Source organism: Macaca fascicularis, chromosome 15, assembly GCF_037993035.2.
Source record: "Macaca fascicularis isolate 582-1 chromosome 15, T2T-MFA8v1.1".
Classification (NCBI taxonomy): Eukaryota; Metazoa; Chordata; class Mammalia; order Primates; family Cercopithecidae; genus Macaca; species Macaca fascicularis.
In genome coordinates this window covers 99448289-99474831 of record NC_088389.1, presented here as the reverse complement: position 1 = coordinate 99474831, position 26543 = coordinate 99448289, and the positions used below count along the sequence as shown (strand labels likewise).

General features: G+C 40.1%; 1 protein-coding gene across 3 annotated transcripts in view; it reads right to left on the bottom strand.

The window, feature by feature from the left end:
* The window catches only part of PIP5K1B (phosphatidylinositol-4-phosphate 5-kinase type 1 beta), a 306533-nt gene that overhangs the window by 260100 nt on the left and 19890 nt on the right, over positions 1-26543 (bottom strand). Inside the window, exon 2 of one of the 3 annotated variants that reach the window (XM_065530660.1) lies at positions 8028-8183. The exons of the other annotated variants lie outside the window; for them this stretch is intronic. The gene's annotated coding sequence lies outside the window, so the exon portion shown is untranslated. The remainder of the gene's footprint in view (positions 1-8027; positions 8184-26543) is intronic. 3 annotated transcript variants of the gene reach the window in all.

Genomic DNA, 26543 nt, shown 5'->3' with positions numbered 1-26543 from the left:
CATTTACTAATTGATTGTGCATATAAGTATTCTAGTGTGCTAGAATGCAAACTCATTGAGAACAGGGATCTTCATTTTATTCACTGCTGTGTCTCCAGTGTTTAGAGATATAGTGGCCTGGGTCACAGTTGAAGCACGTTCCTCTTCCTTACAAAAGTATATGATGGTAGCTATTCAAATCACTTTCTAACATTTCACCAAAACCTGCTAAACACTGCTAAATATTTCACACATTTGAATGGAGACACTGATACATTCATAAGTGAATGCAACAGCTACGTCACCGAGGAGAAAGCTGTAATTATGGAATAATAGAACTATCACTGACAGATGGAAGGGGTTTTGCTTGTTGTTACAGCTTATCCAGGGAATTATATAAAGAGTTCAGTGAGTTAGCATAACTGACAGGCAACCTACGCATACAAATCTTGGGGAGCTGAAAGGCGAGAGGGGAAGGCAATGAAGGAAGGATGTTTAATTTCAAAACATATGTGCATCTTCATAATAGAAGTTACTGTTTGGAAAATGTTTTCAATGGCCATTAATTCTTTAACAGAAACTATGGAAAACAGTGTGACAAAGTAGTATGGCAGAGCATGGGTTAATAATCATTTTCCTGCATTAAATACTTTGCAATTTGCCAGACACTGTTCTGAAGCCTTTACATATATTACATCATTTGAATATCCTTACAACAACTGTGTGATATAAGGACTGCAATTATTTTATAGATAATGAAACTGGGGCTCGGAGAGGGTGTCTAACTTGCCCATGGCTACACAGCTACTTAGTGATGGAGCTGGGATTAAGCTGTACTTAATTTGTACTCTACCTTGGTGTTTCTCAACAGGGTGTAGTTTTGTCCCCCAGCTGACATGTGGCAATGTTTGGAGACATTTGTGGTTGTTGTAACTAGGGGGAAGGAACTACTGGCATCTAGTGAGTAGGAATGCCACCGAACATCCTTAGGGCAGAGCATCGCCCCACGACAAAGAATGTTCTGGCCCCTAAGTGTCAGTAGTGCCAAGGCTGAGAAACCCTGCTCTCAAACTCTTCACCTCTGTACTTAAAGCTTGAGAAACACCTTTGACACAGGGACTTCTGTCCTTTTTAGGAGGAAAACAAACTGTAACATGTGGTACAGGTGGTCATGTTACCTTATAAGAGAAGTGCATTCATTTCCTGAGGCTGCTGTAACAAATGACACTAAATCTGGTGGCTTAAAACTATGAAAATTTATTCTCTCCCAGTTCTGGAGGCGAGAAGTCCAAAACCAATGTCACTAGCTGAAACTGAGGTGCTGGCACGGTCATGCTCTCTCTGGAGGCTCCGGAGAACTCTGTCCCTCACCCATTCCAGCTCCTGGTGGCTGCCAGAATTGGCACTCCTTGACTGGTGGCCACATCACTTCACTCTCTGCCTACGTCTTCACATCACCTTCCCCTGCATGTCCCTCTCTGTCCCCCTCTGCCTCTTTCTCATTAGGATGCCTGTGAAACATTTAAAGCCCACCTGAAAATATAGGGTAATCCCCTCAAAATGCTTAATTCAACCACATCTACAGAGACTATTTTTCAAAATAAGGTAACATTTACAAGTTCTAAGAATTAGGATGTGGATATCTTTGGGGGACCGTGAGTAGACATTATTATTTCCATTTTACCATGAGGGAACTTCAAGTCATGTGCCCAGGGACAAATGGCTAACAAGTGGTAGAGGTGGGGTTTGAACCCAGTTCTGTCCACCTCGGACGCTCGTTCTTTTTTCTTTATACATTGCCACCTACAGAGGCTAGAGAAAAGATCTGAAACCTGGCCGGGTGTGGTAGGTCACGCCTTTGGGAGGCAGAGGTGGGCAGATCACCTGAGGTCAGGAGTTTGAGACCAGCCTGACCAACATGGTGAAACCCCCTCTCTACTAAAAATAGCCGAGCAGGGTGGTGCATGCCTGTAATCCCACTACTCGGGAGGCTGGGGCAGGAGAATCGCTTGAACCTGGGAGGCGGAGGTTGCGGTGAGCTGAGGTCACGCCATTGTAGTCCAGCCTGGGCAACAAGAGCGAAACTCTGTCTCAAAAAAAAAAAAAAAAAAAAGGAAATCTGAAACCCAGCCTCAGAGTGGGGCCTACTGGAAGAAAACTACAAATCCAGGCATATTCTAAGCACTGTCTATAAAAATCATGACGGCACAAACTTTCATGATATGAGTGTCTGAAGAATACAATCACCTGTAATCTTTGCATAGAACTGTCTAGAGCCTTCTTCCTGAGTCTAAAGTAAAATGCAGCAAACTACAGCTATAACTACACATGCTTCTTTAGCATTTGTACTTTATTATGGACAAAAATCCCACACTTGCTGTGAGAAGAAGTCATTGCCAGTGGAGAGAAGGATATGGTAGGCCTGTGCGTCTGTGGGGATGGAGTTTCCATAATCCCAGAAATGTTTTGATATTAAAAATATTGGGCATTCAGCTGTAAAAAGGAATGAAGCACTGACTCAAGTCACAATATGGATGAACCTTAAAACATTACGCTGAGTGAAAGAAGTCAGGCATAAAATGACACAGATTGTATGATTCCTTTTATGTGAACTACCCAGAACAGTTAAATCCACAGAAACAGAAAGCAGATTAGGGGTTGCCTCGGGCTACAGGGAGTGGGGAATGGGGAGTGACTGCTTAGTGAGGATGGGGTTTTATTTTGGAATGGTAAAAATATCTTGGAACTAGATAGAGGTGGTGGTCACCTCCATTTTTCATACTAAAATGGTTAATTTTATGTTCTAAGAGTTTTACCTAAGTAGATACATAAATGAGGCCTCAATGCTAAGCAGACTCTGGGATGGACAATCCATTTCTTTACAATGTAGTGTTAAACCATATTGTGGATCAAATTCTAGAGGAGTGGCTTCTAGCTAAGATATTATGATTTTATATGACCCTGGACAGAATATGTCTTCTAGTACTCTACTTTTTGGATTATGACAAGAAGGTTTAAAAAACAGCAAGTCATACAAATTTAAAATTCACTTCTAACTTTTTAACTAAAGTAATAAGTACTTGCTGTAAAAAGAAGCTATATTATGCCAAAATTTATAGTAAAGTAATATCTAGAATAAAAATTTTACCTCCCACTCTCCTAAAATTAGTTGCCTACTTGTATTTCCTTATAACAGAGCCAGATGAGATAATAAAATAAAAGTGCTGTGTTAACTCTGAAGCATATTTCGAATGCAAGGCATTATTATGAGTGTAAATAACAATACTCATCAAAAAGACAGCACAAAGGAAAACACTGCCATGTTACAGTGTACTTTATAACGACGCACTAGTAATAACTAACCAACAAAATTGGTGGTCTATTATTTTACAATCAACAGACAGTAATTAAGCAACAAACTTCAACTGCTGCAGTTTCGATTTGATAATAACCAGATAGGACACACCAGAAGAATGTGCATATACGAGATAAGCCTCCTCCTCCTCCTCCTGAAGCAAGTACACCCAAGTAGTCGCCCAGGGAGTCTAGACTGCCCCCAGGGCCGTATATGGAGTAAAACTTGTTAAGGGAGGAATGTGAAATTCTCTGACTTGTGGCCAGAGTTAGGACTGTCTATGGAGTAGGCAGCGAAAGAATGAGAGGGAAGGCGATCGCCAAGCCTAGTTCAAGTCCAATGCCTTCCTTCAGAATCCAGCTTCTATTCCTAAGGAGAAAGACATTCCCATAGCCCGTGAACCCCCAACTGTGTGGGCCGAGGGCAGGGATAGGTCCGGTGTGAGGGGGTGGAGGGAGGCTATGACAACTTTGGGGATCTACTACCTGTAAACATGCTGCTCTCATGGGGCTGCATCTTGAAGAGAATTTCTCTTGCTGTGTACCATGCAAGTTAGATTCTGGGCTAGGAACTAGTCTTTCCGTTCCAGCCTGAGGCCAGGCTGCTGCCACCTCGGCAGGATCTGGAAGTGGTAAGCCAGGCCTTGCTGCAAGGCCAGAGGACAGCTGGACATGAAGGACTGCAGGAGAGGCACAAAGAGGACAAGACCAGAAGAGAGATGGAAGTGCTGAGCTCTGGGCCATGCTTGCCATTAACCCCTTAGATAAAGTTATCTCACAGCTAACTCTCCTTAGTGTGGGTATCTGTAAAACGGGGTAGCACCTCTGCTCTCCTTGCCTCAAACTTAATTCTTGTTAGAAGAGAGTGAGAGAAAAAGAGCCAGAGCGAAAGAGAAAGTGAGACAGAGAGAGGAGAAAGGGGCAAGGGGAGATGATAATGAACAGAAAAATATACCAAAAATTAAGCCTTGTCTCAGTACTTCCAAAACTCTGTGTATGCCATATAACTAAGAATCTGTTTGTTAAGAGTTAACACATTTTGGGACGCCAAGGTGGGTGGACCACTTGAGGCCAGAAGTTCAAGACCAGCCTGGCCAACATAGCAAAACCCAGTCTCTACTAAAAATACAAAAATTAGCCAGGCATGGTGATGCATGCCTGTAGTCCTGTGAACCCAGCAGGTAGAGGTTGCAGTGAGCCAAGATCACACCACTGCACTCCAGCCTGGGTGATAGAGCAAGACTGTGTCTCAAAAAAAAAAAAAAAAAAAGAGTTAACACAAAAGAAGAGAGACATTTGGCAAAAGAGCAGCTTAAACAAAGGTAACTTTTTAATTCATGCTTTCATTCATTTATTCAACATATATTTAGTGAGCACTGGTTAGGTTTCTATTACCGAATAAAACAGACATGAATTTTCCTTTATGGGGCTTACCATTTGGTGCGAGAGTAAGACACTAAATAGCTTGTATAATTTATTTGGAAACATTATCATTTATAATATAAGATGTACTGTGAGGGAGATAAAGGGAATTGCAGTAAGAGAAAATAGAACATTAGGGGAGATCTACTTAAGTGGGGTTTGAGCAAAGAAGTCTTTACTAAGGAAGGAACATTTACGAATCCTAAAGGAACAGAAGAAGCTGGCAACACAGAGCAGGAGCAGGCAGCAGAGAGGGAGCTTCCTGGGTGGAAGATTCAGGTGGAGCACAGGTCCTGGAGCAGGATGGAGGGCAGGAGAGGAAGAGGCTGGAGCGAAGTGGACACTCCTATCTACTCCCAAGAGCCTTTTCTATGCTGTGTGTCACATGCATCTCTAAGAGCTAAGGATAAGCCCTGCTTCCCAAGAAGGTATTACAGAACGTCAAAATGGGAAGTGTCAAACAAGCCACAAAGATGGATGAGATACCAGATTCCAAAGTGAAGTGCCAGGCCTAGATGTAGTTTTTCAAAGAACATAGCCCAAAACCTTTTTCACTGGTCTTAAACCTCTTATCTACAGTGAGGCTACAAGTAGGCTGGACTGTTTGTTGGTGGCTAAAAGGAGAGAATGTTTGAAGCAAGCAGGCTGCAGTCCAGTCTGGTCCTAGCCTAAAGGACTAAGCTTAGGAAGAGATAAGAGTACCTGCCCCTCCCTGCTTCTCCCCTTTCCAGCCTAGTGAGGGGGCTCAACAGGACTACCTGGAGAGCATGAGGCTGTTACGATATGGAAGGCACTGTGACCTTGTTTGGGACTTCTGCTTAAGAAATCTGAAGAACTGGAGAGCTGGCTGGATGCTGACGGATAAGCCAAAGGAAATGACAGCTGCCCTGGGAGCAGCCTGCCCTCTCCCAGTTGGTGGGAACAAAGGAAGTGTGAGTGTTTCCCATGGACCACACCATGAGCATATGTACAGGGTATATAATAAGGTCTTCCCAACAAGAGCCACCTGGACAGCAATAGAACCCAGCAGACAGGAGTATGAATGGATTGGTGGGCTTTCTAGAGACTGTGGAAGGAGTCTGCAATTAGGCTGAAGAGAGTGTAGCAGCCCCAACAAGGAAACTGGAGGTGAGAGGCCCCCAGAGACAAGGTGAGAGGGTATCTCCAAACAACCCATAAAAGGCTCCACAAGTGAAAGAATCAACTCTAAAGACCCACAACACAAAAAGAGCTCTCCTATGATACCGCCTGCCAAGTAAAAGCTTTCCTACACTCCTTCCTGTTTCCCACCCAGCCCCTAACCCCAGTCCAGAAATCATAGCTACTGAGTAAGCAAGAGAAAAAGCCTCCAACCACAGCCCCCTCTCCCTGCAACAGGCCCTAGCCAGGGGAAGGGGAGCAGTTATAAATATGAATGAAGTTGGAAGCTTTAACTATCCCATGATACTAGACATTTTAAGTATCTGGCAAATTAAAGTGGGGTTTTTTATTATATATGAGGAATCAGAATAGCCACGTGATATGTTTTCATCCAAAAAACAGGGGAAATGCTTTCCACTGTATAAATATTAATGGAAGAGTAGGAGACTTGATGAAGTTGTTTTCTGATGGCCTCCCATGAAACCTATTTGTTCAAGGCAGATTATACATAGAACCCCATTGTGCTAGCACATCTCATGGAAAATGTACTTTCCAAAAATGAGGCCCGGCATGCCCCAGCTTGAGGATGAAGATCACTGTGGTTTGTGGGTACACCTTGTAACACGGTCCATCCTTGGCCAGGCCATGCAGAGCCTTCAGTATCTATGGCAACTGAGGCTACGGACCTCCTGCATACATCAGTGGTTCTCGTTCTTACACCTTCCTCCTTTTTCAGGAAGACAAATTGTTTCAGGAAGGAATCCCTATCACCAGGAACCTCCACCAAGCTCAGCTCTGATCCTCCTGAAACAAGCTGTGATTGACTTCCCAATATTGTGCCTTATGAGTCTTCTTCTTAGATGTCACCCTAACAGGATTCCCAGTACATTCATCTGGCACCCAGTTGAGAAGGCCAGAGCCTCAACCCATACTCAGCAGGAAACCCAAGGAGAATCAATGAAAGGCCAGGGGCCTTTTTAACTCCACCCATTCAATCTCCCATTGTCTTAGTGTCATGAAAAGCAAGTCTTAACACATGCAGGGCAGTAAAACATGACATGGAATTCATCTTCAGTAAACTGGCACTTTGGTTAAGCAAATGTGGAAAAGTCAACCGCCACAGCATCCTTGTATGCCAGTGGGTTTTAGCAAATTAACATACTGACCAAGTCTTTCTGATATTGGAAATATTGCTTACCAAATCAACACCATGTGACAGGGATTTCTCCTCACACATATACACTGTTCTTATGAAAGCTCATTCAAAGCTGACATTAAAAGACATTTTGGGCCAAGCCTGGCTCATGCCTGTAATCCCAACAGTTTGGGAGGCTAAGGCAGGACAATCACTTGAGCCCAGGAGTTTGAAACCAGACTGGGCACATAGCCCTAACTTTACACTAGAATAAAAAATTAGCCAGGCATGGTGGCATGCAAATGTAGTCCCAGCTACTCAGGAGGCTGAGGCAGGAGGATTGCTTGAGCCTGGAAGGTCAAGGCTGCAGTAAGCTATAGTTGCACCACTCTAGCCTGGGTGACAGAATGACATCCCTGTTTCAAAAAAAAAAAAAAAAAACAACCAGTTTTGGTATTTGGGCTATTTTTAAAATGCACATCAGAGGATCTGAAGGTTTCTGGGCCTGCTCCCCACTAGGTTCCGAGCTTCTTGAAGACAGGGACTATGTTTCATCCACTTTTGTACCCTCCTGGGGCCTAGTACAAAATCTGATATATATGTGGGTTCATTCAAAGTCTGATAGCTGATAAGTGAGTGAACAAATGAACATTCTGGCTCATATTTTCAGTTAGATTTGTGTGAACACTATAATTAAATCTGTTTTGAAAAAGAGAGAAACCTGCTATCCATCACTGTCGACCACTCTATTCTCTACAGACCATTTTGAGTGTGTTTATTTGAATCTTGTAGTCAGATGCTATAGTGTTCTTTTGTGTAAAAAATTTTCCTGGGGTACCTCTTTCTACAGGCTCTTGAGGCCACCCCCATAGATGCCCATTCATACCACTCAGACACAGCAAAGATCCAGCATGGTATTGGGCTCCATCAAAGGGAATCAATGGGTATCTCGAAGGGAATAATACTGCTTTAAAATATGTATTTTCAAAAGAATTACCTTTCACCTCTCTCCTAGAAGGACCTTTGGAGATGAAGCAGAAAGAGAAAAGGCCCTCAAATGCTGAGAGGTATCAGGCACAGAGAAAGGTCAGAGGACTGGGGTTGGACGGCTCTGCAGTCACATCTCTGCTCTGCTGGGCCTTGGCTTCCTTATCTGTAAAATGGAGATAATAATGCCTACCTCAAAGAATCACGGTGAGGAGGGGAACAAGTGAATGTATGAAGGCTCTTATTATAGCCCTTGACACATAATAAGGGCTCAAATGGTGGTTAGTTCTACATACAACGCAAATTACATACACCTATCTGTATATTTAAAGATAATTTTGTGTCTGAGTGGTCCACAACTCTCAAAGGAGCTGAGATCCAAAACTCAGCTGTTTAGAACTTGGAATGCACTTTCCCATGGAAACAGTGCTACAAATTATAGAACTTAAGAATCAGAAACCAGATGACCTTATAGTACATCCAGAGATGTAGTAAAACTTCCCACTAAATGTAGGATTTCTTAATATAGGCTCTCTGGTGTTGAAATTCCAAGCAAGGCCACCAAAACCAATGTAACCCATAATGTCACTGAAACCACATGCAAGGAAACAAATAATAGTGGAAAACAATTTTTAAATATTCAGTAATATTTCAGCTTCACATGTTCTTCTAACCTTAGCTAAGATTATCTTCCAATTCTGAAACTCATATAGAAGTGAGGAGACATAAACTTCTTATGAGTAGGGTCATGATAACCTACCCTGCTTCTCCCCACCCCCAACAACTACCACCCAAATCTTCCAATTAGTAATACGTGATAAGGGCTCTATCAGCAGCATCAACAAAATGCAATGGGCCCATGGAGAAGAAAGTGATAACTGGGGGGCTAGAGAGTGTGAAGATAAATGCCAAAGAGAAGAAGAGGTGAGGCATGAAGGAGGGAGGCAGAGAACAGAAAGAACAGGCTTGGTTACCAAGTTTCCCTTCTTTATTCCCTTGCTCAGAGTCAGCCCCATCTCATCTGGTTGTACACAAGCAAAACTATTTGTAAAGGTCATTCCACAATGGATTGGTGGGCTTTCAAGACAATTCGAGATACTGTTTGGTCACATGCTAATGTCATTTTTTAGGGGTCACCCCTCATCCTCCACCTTGACCCCTGGCCATGGCAGTCTCTACCTATGCAGTGACAGCAAGAAGGCAGAGTGCTCTGGGATATTTCTACTGCTTGTTCTCTGGAATGAAATCAACTAACTGTACTTATAGCACATTCAGAAGCCAAGGGTGCTTAGTTTGGAGAGTGCATAACATTGTCTTCAATACGGAAAATTTCAAAGAAACTGCAAAAGTGACCAAGGAAATCTAGTTTTGGACAAAAACTCTAAGTCCTACTCAGATGACATGGGATAATGTTAAATGAAACAAAAATCAATTTATGAAAAAATATATGATTCCAATTTTTGAAATGTATGTACACACACTGTTTTAGGCTTTCTTAGATATATCTGCTCAGAAAAAAGGAAGCTAATGCTCCAGAACATGAACAATGATTTTATCTGTGTTAGGGAATGAAAGAGTATATATTTTTTCTTCATAATTTTCTAAGTCTGGTTAAATGGGTAATTATATAAAAGTGGGTAAAATGGCATTTAGAAATACTAATTTGAGATTTTAAAGCTAAAAGATTTCTTAGAAATGACCTGATCTAAAACTTCCCCCAATCCCTCTCAGGTTTGTAGGTAAAACACCCCTGGCACACCGACTGCCTTCTGAGCCTGAAGTCTTACAACTCGAGGATAACTAGCTACATCATGGCTTGAGCTCAGATCTTGGGACATTTATGGTCTGTGCCACTCCCATAATATCACGTTGCCTAGAGTCAGAGACTAATAAACTTCATAAGGAAATACGCCATGAGGAAGGCGCAAGCCTTACTGTGCACACCTACATTTCTCACTAAATAAATATTTGCCTTTGAAGCATATCATAATTTTATGACATGCAAACAATTCAGTTGCTAAAGGAGCTCCAGTGATTTCATCAGAGCTACTGAACCAGAGTCGTAGTTATGAAGTTTGAACTCCTGCATTGCCTAGAAGACCTCTATCAGAGAGCTTCACGAGAAAAATATATTAAAAGGCATCTCTGTCCTCATGCTAGGTATCTCTGTGATTATAGAGAAGACATAGGTTATTTCTGTCTTCTACTGTTGTGAACTACACATATAACAGCCACTTAACTTCCATTGAACCCAAGAGACTGAAGAGACCCATTGTACCATACTGTATTAGAACTACTTAACATTTAGTCAGCCCAAAAACATGTATAGAAATGAGATAAACTAAAAACACTTTCTGAAAGTATCCATGTCCCAAAGGCTTTAAGTAGTTCTATTTATAAAGCCTTGTTAGGAGCTATGCAATATCTAAATCTTACCAAAAGATTTGTCCCAAGATCTTCCATTTCTTCATGGAGAAAATTCAGACATTGGATGCAAACACACGTATAGCAGAGCCTTGGGATGCACAGAAGTGGCTTCCTGTTTTGCTCCATTTATCTTACTGGTAGGGATTGGGAATGCTTTCTAGGCAAAGGGTGGGGAGCTGGCCTATCAAGGACACAGTAGCAGGAAGGACAGGCCGCAGGTAGTGAGGTCAAAGAACTGTTTTTCAGATAAGCAAAGAGACTCTACACCTGGTCACAGCCACAATGGGTAGCTTGTTTCCTGCCCAATGTGCTAACCAGGAGCATAATACATGACCCCAGGATGTACCTGTGGCTGGCAGACAGTGTGCAGGAGTCTGGGCAATACGTCAGTCTCTTGGGTTCAGCAGTAGTAAGCCTAGAGTAAGAACCTGAAATTAGCTATGCAGGTCACATGAGTTTAGGACAAAGCCTCAAGCATGCATAGGCACAGCAGAGAAGAAAGTGCCTGAAATGAGCACTGAAAGCGTGAAAATGCTGCCTGGGGAGAATTCTCAGTGGAAGGAGCTAGAGGAGAAGTGCAGGAAACAGGAGGCAGAGAAGTATTGCAATCTGAGATATCACAGGCTACAAAATATTCCTCCAACCAAAATTACTGTGGTATTAAGGGAAGCCCTAAGAAGGAGGCTGAAATTTATGTTTAAATATAAATGCTGACTTCTTAAATATTTTAAAGTTTTAAGGAAAGAATATAATGTGCTAAAGTGGCCTCTTGTCTTTGTCAGTCAAAATAAAGGTACCCAAAATGGATCAAGAACTATACTACTACATCCCTCAGTCAAAGATCTCCAACTCTGAGAGGTTAATCTAAGTATATAGACAAAAGAAGCCAAAGGCTAGGTTGTATGAAGATGTACAAATGTTGTGTCCCATAAGAGCAGAAAATAAAGAGTTGATGATATCTGAGGACTGATAAGGGGAAAATCAGACTAAGCAAGAGTAAATTGAGGCACAGGAAATATTTTAAACTCCTTTACAAATGATAATGTGAAGATACAAAATAGGAAAATAAAATATGAAGTTTAAAAATTCAAAATTAAATGGTCATAAAGATTACAACGGAATCAAAATAGTGGTGCTGGGAAGGAAGCTAGAGAAACAGTCGATGATCAAATGCTGACGGTGGCCAGGATTGTTCAGGATCGGCTGATGGAGAATGGAGAAACTGAAGGCCAGACCCCATGGTAAAGCCATGGGGAACATTTTTGGCCGGTGAAGAGGCTATAGGCTCATCCAGAAATGTCAAGGCGTGGGCCTGAGCCCCCCAAAAAAGACAAAAAAATGTTGACCTTCCTGAGATCAAAGTGGGCTCAAGTACACTGTTTGAAACTTGAAATGAAGCATTGAAAATGTGGATAGTTTAATATGATCCTGAAGAAGGGTGATCTGAAGGAACTTGCAGATTAAAAGAAAAGAGGCCCCTTCTCAGAGAGGGCCTGAAAGGGTCTGTTTAAGCTAGAAATATCTGGAAGGGTCCATTTAAGAGTCTAGAAATTTGGCCACACTTGCCAAGGGACATGAGAATCAAGTTGTACTGCCTGATATCACATGACAGCGGGAATGGGGCAAAGTGATTAACTTCACCCCACCTCTTGTCATCTCCAGCTTTCAGATGATAATATGCAGACCCAAGAAAGGTGATGCCAGCTGCTGGCCCAAGATGACAACTAGTTTATGGTGGTGACAGGAACAGTACTCACATCTTTTCCTCTCAGTCCAGCAATTCTTTATTATAGCATGCTCTCACAGCAACCATATGTAGGTGGACCCAGCATTCTCCTACCATACACGAATTAACCTTAAAAAGTCATTTTCACTATACAAATGTTATTGTTTTTATTTTTAATTGGTGAAATTCAAGAAGGCCAAAAATAAAGAAAATCAACTGTTGTTTCAATTCTAAATACAACCTCATTTTAGAAGTTCTCATTATTTCTGTTAAATGTATTTAGTTGGTGTTGGCCTATTTTCATAGTTCATATTATGAAGATTTATTCTATAGGTTTATATCATTAGCCACATAAATATGAATTTTTAAGATTTCTATCCAAGTTCTAAGGACCCTTCTTCAGTTTGGGGCCAAGAAAACCCTAAATACCTGCCACTGGAAACCTCTTTCTAGGCCAACAAACACTCAGTCATTACCTATGTTATGGCATATGAATAGAATCAGCTATGAATTTATTGCATTATTCTGTCATCCTCCAAACATCTCTCTATTATGTGCTTAAGGAGAACGGCGAGAAATATTTGTCAAATGCTTTGATGTCTTTGGCATTATCGTCCAATACAGAAGCCCCTTTTATAAAAGAAAATGTGACAACTGGTCACTACACATTACTAGATTTATGCTGGTTCCTAAGGATCAATGCAATCTCTTCTCTGGACTATTAAATAATTCATATGATGGTAGTCCAGAAATTTTGCAAGGGTGCATTTCATACATTGAAAGTTTTAGGAATTCAACTTTGTCAAAAGCTACATAGAACAACATTTGCATATCTCTGGTCTTCTGGAACCTCTGCCACTCTCCAAGTTCACTCAACAATCACCAGCAATGGCTCAAAGATGATGTCTGCTAACTCCTTCAACCCTGCTAACCCTGAGATACAATCCAGTGTGTCCCAGAGAGGTAAATGCATTCAAATTACCTGGATTTTCTTTCACTGTCATCCAAATCCCTTTTAGTAACACCCTTTTCATTTTGGAAATAATTTCCTTTGATGGAGAATTGAAAGCAATATAGTTCTGCATATGTCATCTATTCATGCCAGCCTTATGCCCTTACTTAAGCAATAGTCTAATGCTGTCTCCATTCTTCTAGCTCCAGATACAACTAAAAAGCAAAATAAACACAACGCTAATCTCAAAATACAAATGACATATGCCCCCACGCACACTCCAAAAAGGTTCAACCTAACCATTAAGGAAATAAAATACACACACCAATAAAATGTCATTTTGTAACAAACTGGAAACACACCTTTAAGAGATAGAAGGCTAACCTAGTGAGGCTGTAGGGAAATGGACATCCAATAATGTAACTGTATTTGGAAGCAAATACATAAGATGTTCATGCTCATCGAGAGCATCCTGGCTAACACGGTGAAACCCCATCTCTACTAAAAAAATACAAAAAACTAGCCGGGCGAGGTGGCGGGCACCTGTAGTCCCAGCTACTCGGGAGGCTGAGGCAGGAGAATGGCGTAAACCCGGGAGGCGGAGCTTGCAGTGAGCTGAGATCCGGCCACTGCACTCCAGCCTGGGCGACAGAGCGAGACTCCGTTTCAAAAAAAAAAAAAAAAGATGTTCATGCTCTTTGTTCCAGGAAACCTAAACTTGGATATTTATCTTAAGAGACACAATCTGAAAGAAAAGAAGGTCAAAGTATATAAATAGAGGAAGTATAGGAATATCAAAATGGCCCCAAACTGGATGCCTTCTAAGTATTCGATAATGGAAATGTTTAAGTAAACTATAAAACATCAGCTGTGGTAGGCTGAATAATGTCCCCAAAGATGTTCACATCCTAATCCCCAGAACTTGTGAATATATGGTAAAAGGAATCTTCTAGATGTAATTAAATTAAGTGTCTCAAAATGGGGAGATTATCCTGGATTATCCAAATGGACCTAATGTAATCACCAAAGTGTGTAGAAGAGGAAGACAGGAGGTTCAGAATAGGAGATGTGGTGACTGAAGCAGAGGCAGAGGGGTAGGTAAGGTTTGAAGATGCTGCTGGCTTTAAAGATGGAGTGAGGAGCCACGAGTCAAGGAGTGAGGGTGGATTCTACAAGGTGGAAGAAGCAAGGAAACGGATTCTCCCCTAGAGCCTCCAGAAGAAGTGCAGCTCTGCCAACACCTTGATTTTAGGACTCTGACCTCCAGAACTGTGAGAAAATAAATTTGTATCCTTTTAAGTCATTCCATTTGTGGTAAGTTTTACAGCAGCAGTAGGAGACTATACACAAACTATTATGCAGCCACTGAATGTTATAAACCTGAGGACTACAGAGCAACAGAAGAAAAATGTTAAAATACACAGATGGCAAAACTGTATGTACACAATTACTACATGTGAAATATGCATACAAATAGATCAAGATTAATAGATTAAGACAAAATATACTAGTAGAGTAAAAGACTTTTTAACTGGTCTTTCTACTTTTGCAACATTCAGAGTGGCCAGAGTGGTCCTTTTCAAATACGAAATCAGATGACCCTATTCCTCTGCTCAAAAGCCTCCAATAGCTCCTCTCTCCTCAAAGAAAAAGACCAAGTTCTCACAAGGACTTCCACACCCCAACTCCACAGCAGTACACAGCTCCCACGACAGCCACTCACACGCACCTTCCGTGATTCCATCCCAGACACCACCTGCCCAAACGTGTGTTTGTCCTCACTCACTCCATCTCACTACCTGGCTGACCCTGCTCCAGGCTCATGGACCAACCTGCTATTCCTGGAGTGTTCCAAGCCATTCCTGCTTCAGGCTTTGCACTGTCTGTTCCCTCTGCCTGAAATACTCTTCTTAGTGGTATGCACATGGCTCATTCCCTTGCTTCCTCCCTGTCTCTGCTCAAATGCCACCTTAGCAATGGGGCTTTCCTCAACTGCCGTATATAAATAGTCCCATCACCCCACCTCAGAACCCCCGACTCCCTTATCCTGCTTTACCTTTCTCCAAAGCATGTATTATTGTCATATTTAAAATATCTATTCATGGCCAGGCGCGGTGGCTCACGCTTGTAATCCCAGCACTTTTGGAGGCTGATGCGGGCAGATCACTTGAGGCCAGGAGTTCGAGACCAGTTTGGCCAACATTGCTAAACCCCATCTCTACTAAAAATACAAAACATTAGCTGGTCGTGGTGGCACATGCCTGTAATCCCAGCTAGTTGGGAGGCTAAGGCACGAGAATAGCTTGAACCTGGGAGGCAGAGGTTTCAGTGAGCTGAGATCACACCACTGCACTCCAACCTGGGCAACAGAGCAAGACTGTGTCTCAAAAAAAAAAAAAAAGCCCACAAATAAATAATATATATATAAAATACATAATTCAAATATAAACTCCAAGAGAGCACAGATTTTGGTAGCTCCAAAAATCTACCACTGTGCATCCCCAGAGCCTAAGAGTTCACATAATGGGCATTAAAATTCACACAGTAGGCCAGGTGTGGTGGCTCACGCCTGTAATTCCAGCACTTTGGGAGGCCGAGGCAGGCAGATCACTTGAGGTCAGGAGTTCGAGATCAGCCTAGCCAACATGGTGAAACCCTGTCTCTACTAAAAACACAAAAACTAGCCAGGGGTGGTGGTGGGTGTCTGTAATCTCAGCTACTTGGGAGGCTGAGGCAGGGGAATTGCCTGAGCCCAGGAAAGTTGCAGTGAGCTAAAATCATGCCACTGCACTCTAGCATGAGGAACAAAGCGAGACTCCATCTCAAAAAAAAGAAAAAAAAGAAAAAAATTCACACAGTGGGCAACTGAAAATTCATTGAGTAAATGAATGATGATCAGAGATTACTTCAGAGAAATGACAAGAGTACCCATTTTAATATAGCTGCTTTATAGGCAAACCAAATAATTTCATTTAGTAGAGTGATATAATCATTTTCACAAACCAGCAGCTAAGTAACTTTTGGTGATATTTTTAGAAACTTAGTTCAATCATAAGTTCTTTCTTCATCTTCTGTGCATGTCTTTTTAAAATACAAATTAATCATAAAGTGTCCTCTGAAGCCACATGGGTTCTCTTAGATTCTATCTCCTTATATCTCTCATGAAGTTTCATCATATTTGTCTAATCAGGATTTCACTTTTCAGAAACTCTCATCCCTTCTGAATTACATATCCCTAAAAAGCTGTGAGATCTGATTTATTTTCATTGAATGTTTTTAAATCTGCTCTCCCAAAGCCCTGTTAATATGTCTTTGACTGGAGTTTTTTTCTTCATAGTTACAAATTCTGAGAGATCTGAGACAGGAAATACATGTGGTATACAAGTGAGCTAAGAGCATCTTGTAGTGCCAGAAAGTAAGAAGGTGCTACAAAGCAAGCCAGCAAGCAAACAAAGCCCCAAAATGACAAGAGTATTTCAAGGATTACAGGAGCCAACTGCAAGAGGCGGCAAAAAATGACCTAAAGCTGGAACAACATGAGCAAGAAAATGAAGCGGTATCTGGATTATAACTCAAAGTATAAAATATATGAGTCCATAATGATATAAATAAATGATTGAATGAGTAAATAAATGGGGAGAATAACAAATTTTTCATGCAGAATAATTGCACATAATTTTTATAGATACTTCACCCTAAAGGATACTCCACTCTTTCTATGTGGGCTAAAAAGAGTGACTTCCTTCCAAAGACTACTGTATAAAAAGAGAAGGGAATAAAAAGAATAACTTTACAGTGGAGAAACCTGACAAATAATACTTCAGCCAGATGATAAAGATCAGCATCAACAGTGATCAGTCATATTAATAGTATTACCCTTGATACGATGTGATGTGATACGATAGTTTTACCCTTGATATGACATCCCCCAAACACTCCTGGGTACATTACTCCAGTCTAATGATGAGAAAAACATGAGACAAATCCCAAGCGAGGGACTTTCTAAAAAAACACTGGACAGTAATTCTCAAAATTGTCAAGGTCATCAAAACCAAGGCAAATCTGTGAAACTGTCATAACCAAGAGGAGCCTAAGTAGACATGACAAATCTAATGACAAATATAACATGGTATTCCAGATAGGATCCTGGAACAAGAGCAACCACAAAAAAAAAAAAAAAAAAAAAAAAAAGACATTACGGAAAATAGCAAAACAGTAGTATATCAAAATCAGTTGATGAATTGTGACAAATGTATGTACTAATATAAGATAAAGATGGGGAAACTGGTATGAGTTATATAAGAATTCTCTCACTACACGTGTAATAGTGTTCTAAATCTAAACATGTTCTCATATAAGTTAAAAAAAACTTCCAAGAGATCAGGACTGTTGTCATCAAAGGCTCCTCCATCTTCCACACCATAAAGTCATTCTTTCTTAATGGTTGGTGTTAAATCCCATACAGCAATTTATTTGTTGTATTCTGAAAAGTGACAAAAATAGGCTGAAAGGTACTGGGTTGTTTTTAGCCCAATTAGCCAGCAGAAGCTGAGATGGTCACCTCCTATTGCCTTTTCCAGTTTTGCCATTTGTATAGTATCAACGGATCAGCCTCAGCCTCCATCTGTTTGGCTGGTAGAAGGTTCCCACAACAATCAAACTGATGGGCTGCTTTTCTTTCTCTTTTAACCTCACCAAATGTTCTGCAGAATAGTTCTTCCATCAGATTGTGGATTTATAGATAAACATGTTCTTCCTTCCTTATCAGTCCTGTTTCTCCCTTTTGTATAGACTGGAGGGACATTCTTATCCTTGTGAGTTTGAAGACCATTTGAGCAAAATGTCCTGGGAGCAGGTAGCAGTCATCACATTAGAGGAAAAATAAGCAGAGAGAAAAAGGAGGAGGATCTTCTATATCCAGTCCATTTTATACATTCTGGACCCATCTGCCTGCTACCAGCAGTCTTCACTGGTCAACCACTCAACCAAGCAGTAGAGATATGTTGGATGTAGCTTTGAGCCTTCATTCTTGTGGTCCTTCCCTCCCAGTGAAGACATCTTTCCCTTTCTATTGTTTCTTCTAGCTTTATTAATTCTGTGTGCCTCCCACATAGGAGTGATCGTTCTCTCCTCTGAACTCTAATAAAACCTGTCTTACTTTGAGTTCCCAGGCAGTTGGTTGTGTCTCACATGCATATTTCCTCAACAACACTGTAGTAAACTCTTTAATGGGGTGAACTTCATCTACTTTTCTGTATGTACTTTGTGCCTTGATCAATCAAATTGTCCAATAAATATTAGCAAGAATTTGAGTGCTTAACATTGAGTTTTTAACAATAAGTCAATGAGGTAGGAACGTAATTACCCCCATTTTATAGTTGAAAATGCTGAAGAATAAAGTAGCTAAGTGACTTTCGTGGGGGTGCATGGAAGTTGTAGAGCCAGAATTTGCGCCCAAATTCAAGCTCTTAATCACCACAGTACATTCTACTGCCTCCTAATAAATATACTAGTTAAATGATCCTTTAAAGAGTCTAAGTATGGCCGGGCGCAGTGGCTCATGCCTGGAATCCCAGCGCATTGGGAGGCCAAGAGGGGGTGGATCATGAGGTCAAGAGATCGAGACCAGCCTGGTCAACATGGTGAAACCCCATCTCTACTAAAAATACAAAAATTAGCTGGGCGTGGTGACCTGCGCCTTGGGTCCCAGCTACTTGGGTGGCTGAGGCAGGAGAATCGCCTGAACCCAGGAGGCAGAGGTTACAGTGAGCTGAGATCGCGCCACTGCACTCCAGCCTGGGGGAAAAAGCAAGACTCCATCTCAAAAAAAAAAAAACAAAAAAAAACACAAAAGGCTAAGTGTTTCAATAAGTGGGGATCTCAGAAGAAAAGAGAAAAACCCTTGGTCTGTGACCTCAAACTGACTGAGAAAAATGTTATTCAATTGTTTTTCCCCAAATGTAAATGTCACACAGAGTTTGTGCATAGTATAAACAATAGGATTCAAGGGAAAGAGCAATTTAAAAAATTCTTTGGGCAGCACTACAGTTAGCCCTCATTCTTCACACTGCTTCACATGTCAACCAGTTGGACTGGTAGACACAAAATGAACAAACAGAGAAAAACAAAATATGCAAGGCTCTGCAGTTTGGAGCTCAATGCCAGGCTGGCTCACACACTTTGGTGGAAGTGGGCAGAGACTAGCCATTGTACTGGAGGAATAACCAGCACCCAGCGCCATACTGCATGTGTATAGACGGTAAGCAGCAAGGTTTTCTTCTGCAATCTGCTTCTCATTTCCCACTGGAAATTTTGTGGTTGGATGGTTGGCTTCTTAGAGGACTTCTAAAAATAAGTTACCGCCAATTCAATTACACAAGTACATGAGTATTTACAATCACCTTGCGGCCTACACCTAGATCAAATAACTTTCCCTTCTACTATGAGGAAGAGGGCACCAAACTTCAATGGATGTGCAAAGCATCAAAATTGGTACAGGCTCCATCCACATCATCGTCGTCATCTTCATCATCATCATCATCATCTCCAACCCCCTCTCCCCTCGACTCCACATCACCAGCACCGGATTATGAGTTTTTCATGGATGCCTGCCCACTGTGCCAGTAATCAATTGTAATGCCCACTCTTTCCAAGTAAGAATTACCCAGCTTTGCCTCAAGGACAGCAGACCTTTCTACTCCACTGTGTTCTTGCCATTTCTCTCATGTCAACTGCTACTTAACTCTGAGCTCTCCCAGAAAGCCATGCCCAGGGAAAACAGTGGCCTTCCTACATTTGTCAGATGTGTCAATTTGTCTTCTTTTGGGTTCCACTTGCTTCTGTTTACCAGACCCTGTCTGGTTTAGCTATCAGATGTGAGACAAGTGCCTCCTCTGATCTCCTCTGCACAAACAGTAGGTGGTCAAATTTCTGAATTTCCAGAGGGATATAGATGAAGACTCTAAAACATGCCGTGGTTGATCCCTAACACCGGGGGAGTACAAGTTAGACGTGGTAAGAGAATGAATTTCCTTTGAATCCCAAATATGCCAAAGACTAAATGAATACTGACATAGTTTCAGACACTCTTGAATAGTGCTATTAAATAAACAACAACAAAAAAGATCCATGTAATTCAATCAGCAAGACTTTGGAGTAAAGCCAATTCCTTATGACAACATTTTGTTTATTGAAAAATAAACAAGAGACCCTTCCTCCCTCAAGCAATTTACAATCCAATAGGGAAGATAAGACACACCTGCAAATAACTGAAACTACACCTTGAAAGGTGGTAAATCCCAAAGGAGAGGTATAAATAAAATGCTTATTTCCTCCACCTCCCTATTCCAGCACCACAATAAGAATTTCAGGAGTGGCTAGCAAGCAAATCTAGCTCGTGACTAGTTCGCAGTAGCCCCACCCATGGTGCTTCGGTGGAGACTCAGGAATCCCTTGAAGACAGAGGTCAGCCAGAAGTAGCTGAGAGTCAACGCCATCACTTCCCACACCTCCTTCCACACACACTATAAAAAGGGTTGCAGTTTGCTTATTATAAAATGCTTCCTGAAATACAGTGAAGTAAACAAGAGGAGGCAGTTTTCAAAAGTAGAGAACATAATTACAACATTTTATCACTTTTTAAAGTGTGTGACTGTCTCTCAGAGTATTTTCCTAGCATGCATTTGCCCTGTGCACCAGCCTTTCTTCAAATCTGGATTATACAAACCATCACATGCGCTAACCTCAAAGGCTTAATTTGCAATCCTAAGGCTGTCTAACTCCAGCCACATTCAGTACTTTTACCATATTTCTGTTAATTGCATTATCTTCCCCTAATTGAATGTGTTTGCCCTGCTCCTCCAATCTGTTGCAAATTCCCTGATGGCAAGGATCACACATTTGTTTTTACAATTGCTTCCCCATCCAGCCACTCAGTCTAAATGTTAGCCCCTTTGCCCTCCGCACCTTTCAAAATACTTTGCACATAAAAAGTGAAAGGAAGTATCATTTACTTAGTTCCTGCCACCCATATTCCTTTATCTCAGTTAACCCTCTCAATAATCTATGGAAGTGGTCAACATTAGCCTCATTTCAGAGGCTATTCTTTGCTGGGAAGACAAAGGAACTGGATCATCATTGATCCTGTCCACTGTACACAATGCAGTGTTAGCTTCACCTCTTCTGTTTTCCCCACAAAATACATACATTCTATCCAGACATCAGGGATACCAAAAATCGTATTGGCACAACAGATATTCACAAACTGATGTTAAATTGAAATATGGCAACCTTTAGACATCAAGATTTCTAGAACAGCCTCTAAGATTCTGAAGCAGCACTTGACCATAACACATGACCCTTGAAACCAAATTATGACACATATTGAAAGGCATCCACAGGCATGTGCTAAAGGTAACTTTCCTTGACAGTGAAGATGATGGAAGTCATATCTGTTTACTGGTTAATGACTGAAGGAACAGATTTCAACTAAGACTTCAAGGAAACCAGTGGCCTGCCTGGCCCCATTTCATGGTAATCCTTTCTCATGAAAAGAGGGGAGAAGAAATATTGGATAACTATATTCAAAATTCTAAATTCAAAACAATCATGAAATCCATTCATCCTTTTCCTGTTTCCAATAGGTTGGAAAAAATCAGCTAGGGTGGATTTGAATTTGTACACAGCATACACATAAAGTCTACCCACCCATTTTAAGGACTCAATGAATCTTTGGAATTTATTGTCCCATTCCAACACAACTTGGTGTGACAAGTTCAAGAGTTTTATTTCACAACACAGTCCAGGTCAAGGTCCACTACAGTGACTTCTGTTGGCTGAAATTCTCTGCTTTTCTGGAATTTACTTGTATATGACATTACTTAAAGTGTGATATTTGTTAAGAATTGAGAAATCTGTTTCTATATAGAAAAAAAATTTAATGTTGTAATTGGATATGGGCTGTGATAACAGATCTAAAACTTTCTTTGAAGTAATTTTTTAATCCAAAAATAAATCTCATCTGCTGACATGGCTCACTTTTTGGAAATGAATGTTAGTTTCAATTAGTCTTGAGGAGTACTTCTTCAATTACTCTATCCTCACTTTTATTGGAAGCATAGAGCAGACCCTCACTGGCATCCCATTTCCTGGCTGTTCGTATCAGGTGCTCCAAATCTTGTTGACCCTCGATATTATTTTCTATATCCTATGATATACCTCCTTTACGTGAATTATATTTTCTTATGTTCTTCATGTCATATTCATATGCAGCCAAATACACAATTAAACGGTGAACAAAATCATCAATGCAAATTGTACATAACCATTCTATGCTTTTTCATCCTGATCAGTGTACTTGCTTATAAACAGTTGTTCACAACATTATGTCTCTTTTTTCACTTAATTTCACACAGACTTCTCCATAATATTCTATCTGCAAGTAATATTCTATTGTTATGAATTATTATGGTTTGTTTAATCATTTCCCCAAATGTTACTGAAGTCATTTTTAGCCTTTCATGACTATAATGAATATTGTTCTAACAAGATGTTTTTTCCCTCCTTTGACTTATTTTCCCTTGAAAAGGGAAATTACTGGATCTAAGGGTATATTCAGTGAAATGGCTTTTGTTAAATATTGTTGGTACCCTTTAGGAAGTATACTAATTTGAAAGCTAACAAAAATCTACAAATATCAAATTCTACACAGCCATGCCAACATTGTAACTTATCATTTATTTCTTAGGTCTCAGTTACTTCAGATTGTATTGCTTTTACTGTTACTATGGATGATTACCTTTGTCTATGTTGGTCCTTTTCATGTATAAAAATGATAGTACCTAACCTTTGGCCATTTATCCAAATAAAGGTTAGTTCTTGTATAATTTTACACATACCTTACATGTTCTGGATACTAACCTTTACATGTGTATAGATATAGATATGTTCCCTATCTCATGGTTTTTTTTAGATAATCTTAGTTATATTGGTTTTAATATAAGTTTTAATACAGTTAGAAAATATTAAGAAATTATTTTCTTTGTCTATTCCGGAAAAATCCATTAGACTATAGTTTTTTTCTATCTCCCAGAAATGAACCAAGATATGCTTTGCCCTAGGTAACAGAAAGTAAGAATTTACTCCTACTCTTCAATAATCATTGATTTAAAAATTATATATTTCAAGGAGAAGAATTTAAAAAGTTCCTATAAGAAGGATATTATAAGAACATGAATATATTTGGATATAAATATCTCCATTCATCTAAATATTTTAAATTCTTGTTAAACCTTTCTTCAAAATTCCTTCTTTCTCCTTATGCAACCCCCATATATCAGTACCCTAATGTATTTCTTGCAATTATTACTTTAGAGAGAAGAAAGATAATTTTTAAATGATGATTGAACATATGAGTGTCATTAAACATAGGAAGAAATCAGTAAGTGTGCCATGAATTGCCACTTCTAAGTAGCCACAATTTAACTAATGTCCTGGCTCACAATCGCCATTAGGGAAGGTACCTATGAGTACAATGAATGCAAACACTTTCACTTACAGAAGGCTTGACTTCCCCAGCAGCTCATTAGTCATATCTTCACTGATTAGCAAAACTCTCACAGCTTTAAGCGTCTTCTTGAAATACTGCCTCTTCATGAGACACAGGGCAGGAGGTTCTTGGTGGACATCCTTTCCCTTCACTCAACCCTCTAATGGCTTCTCACACACTAAGTGCTTCTAGGTCTCCTTACATCCTCTATTAAATGATGATAATAGTATCTATTCCATGGGTTGCTGTGATTATTAAACAAGTGTCATATGTTTATTGTTTAGAACGTACCTAGAATGCAGCAAGAACCTAAGTGTCACATGTTCATCAGCACTGACTGTCATTTGAGGGCCCCTCCTTTCTTTATATACCTCTAAACATAGACCACTTCCCCATATTCTTTATATTATTCAGTCTTACCCTCTACCTATTATAGTTACTTCATATTGCTTTTGTCTTTATGTCCTAATTACCAATATGCCAATAATTTACTTTTTTCAGGGAAATGTATGTGCAAGGCAATAAATTAAACCAGATAGAAGACTTCGTGAGAGTGATCGACTCTTGCTTTTCCTATCCCTGCCACTAGTTCCATTCTCCCAAGGCAACTGTTCTTCAAATTTTGTTTTAGTTTCTTGATAGTTATCTTTACAACTGTTGATAACATGCTTGAATCTCTAGTCTTGACTCGTATTCAAGGACTCTCCTCACACTGCCCTGGCCTCCTCCTGAAGTTTAATATATTCTTATAATTCTTCTGTTCAATTTATTTGTAATGTTAAGTACTAAAGTCTTCATTTCTGTTTTTGTCAACATCTGTTCTGAGGCAAAACTATCTTTATTCATAGACAACATGATTGTCTATGTAAAAAGTATCTATGTGTGCTACAAAAAAACAAAAACAAAAACAAAACCTTACTAGAATCAATACAAGAGTTTAGCACCTTACCAAAAACCATCTAAGAATGGCAAATAGGCACATGAAAAGACACTCAATATGATCAGCCGTCAGGGAAATGCAATTTAAAGCTACAACGAGCCACCATGACACAACTATTTGAATATCTAAATTCAAAAGAATGATCATGCCAAGTGTTGATAAAGAGTTGCAGCAATGGAAACTCTCTTACGAGAATGCAAGATGGCACAACCACTGTGGAATTCCAGCAACTTTTAACAGCTATAGTTTACCTTGCTATTTTAGGAAATGAGGATATTAGCACCCTCTCCTCCCTGATGCCACATCCCACCTTCTGCCAACTACACTTTTTCTTTTGTTGTTGCTAACATTTGCATTGTAGCTGGCAATCATAACCAAGTCTGCCATGCTTAATCCACAATCTGATTCTAAAACCAGAAAACTGAGAAACAGCACCTGTATGATTATGATTGTGCCACTCTATTCACTGCCAGGCTAACTAAAGAATTAAGCTTTGGGGCTCTTATTATAAATCCAGTGTCATGACTACAGATCCAATTTTGTGACACTTATGCCAATGGTATTATACTCTATGAGTTTCCCTCATTTTTGGTCAGGTAATTCCAGTCAGATTCGTCTGTCATTTGGTATAGGTCATCAGACTATAAACATTTCAATTTTTTTAATTTGTAATTTCTGTTGGTACATAGGTGTATATATTTATGGGGCACATGAGATATTTTGATACAGGCATACGATGTGTAATAATCACATCAAGGTAAATGGGATATCTATCACCTCAAGCATGTATCCTTTCTTTGTGTTACAAACAATCCAATTACACCCTTTTAATTTAAATATTTCTATTATTAAATAAGATTTTCATTAGCATTTGAGAAACGTCCAGTTAAAGTCAAACGAACTGAAAGATTCCACAGGTGTTAAAAGTGTTTTCTAGGTGACTTCTAGGAGCTTCTCATATTACATCTAAATGGGCAGCACCAAATAAAACACTAACCTTCTTTGTATGCAAAGCAGAGCATTAGGCACTCAGAAGATATAAGTTGGCAATCACATACCATACAAACTAAATGGAATAAGCAACAAACTTATTCAATACTTAGAGAATTATGTCCTAGTTTGGACTCTCTCACACAAATTATTCACAGTTCACTAACATTATTTTTCTTTAACAAGTAAGTATGAGTTTTGTTTTCTTCAATAAACGTCCACATTCAGGGTTCATCTCTTTTTAAAGTTAAAAGCATGCCGCTGTCCTCATCCGTGCTGAAGGTGATGTTTAAATTCTGGAACGTTTATCAGACTTTAGCAAAGTGTCTCACTCATACCTTTGACCTTAGGGATGGGAGAGAATTCTCCTTTATGGGGACCTCTTGGATCATATTTGTTTACTCATGGGCTATAATGGTGGCTACCCTGAGCCTGATCTCTTTCTGCAATTCTTATGAAATAAATTCTCTAATGTGTGCAGTGCTTTTGTTCTAAGGGCCTCAAAGGTCCTCAGTTTATTTGGCCTCACAAAATGTCTTTGAATGAGGTCAGGAGCCAGTGGCTAGATTTTCATTCCATAGATGACAAAAAGAAAAATGCACAAATAGGGTCAAGTCACTTGACCAGGGCTCACCAAAGTGTCAGCAGAGAGGCCGGATGAGTCAGACAGAATCCATGTTTCTTGGATAAGCGCTCTCACTGCATCCAAATTCAACATGTGCAAATGTATGCAAAATGCAATTTTAAAACACAGGAAGTTTGACCAATGAGACCAGGAGATAAACTCTGCTCAGGAGAAGCTATAGGTGTAGTGTAATTGCCAAAATATATATTCTTCTTTAGAGTTTAAAATAGAATGACAAATGACAAGAACTCTGCACTGGGTGTGGTAGATGTTCTTGCTAATTCGCTTTTTTTTTTTTTAAGTCAGAAATAGAACATTCA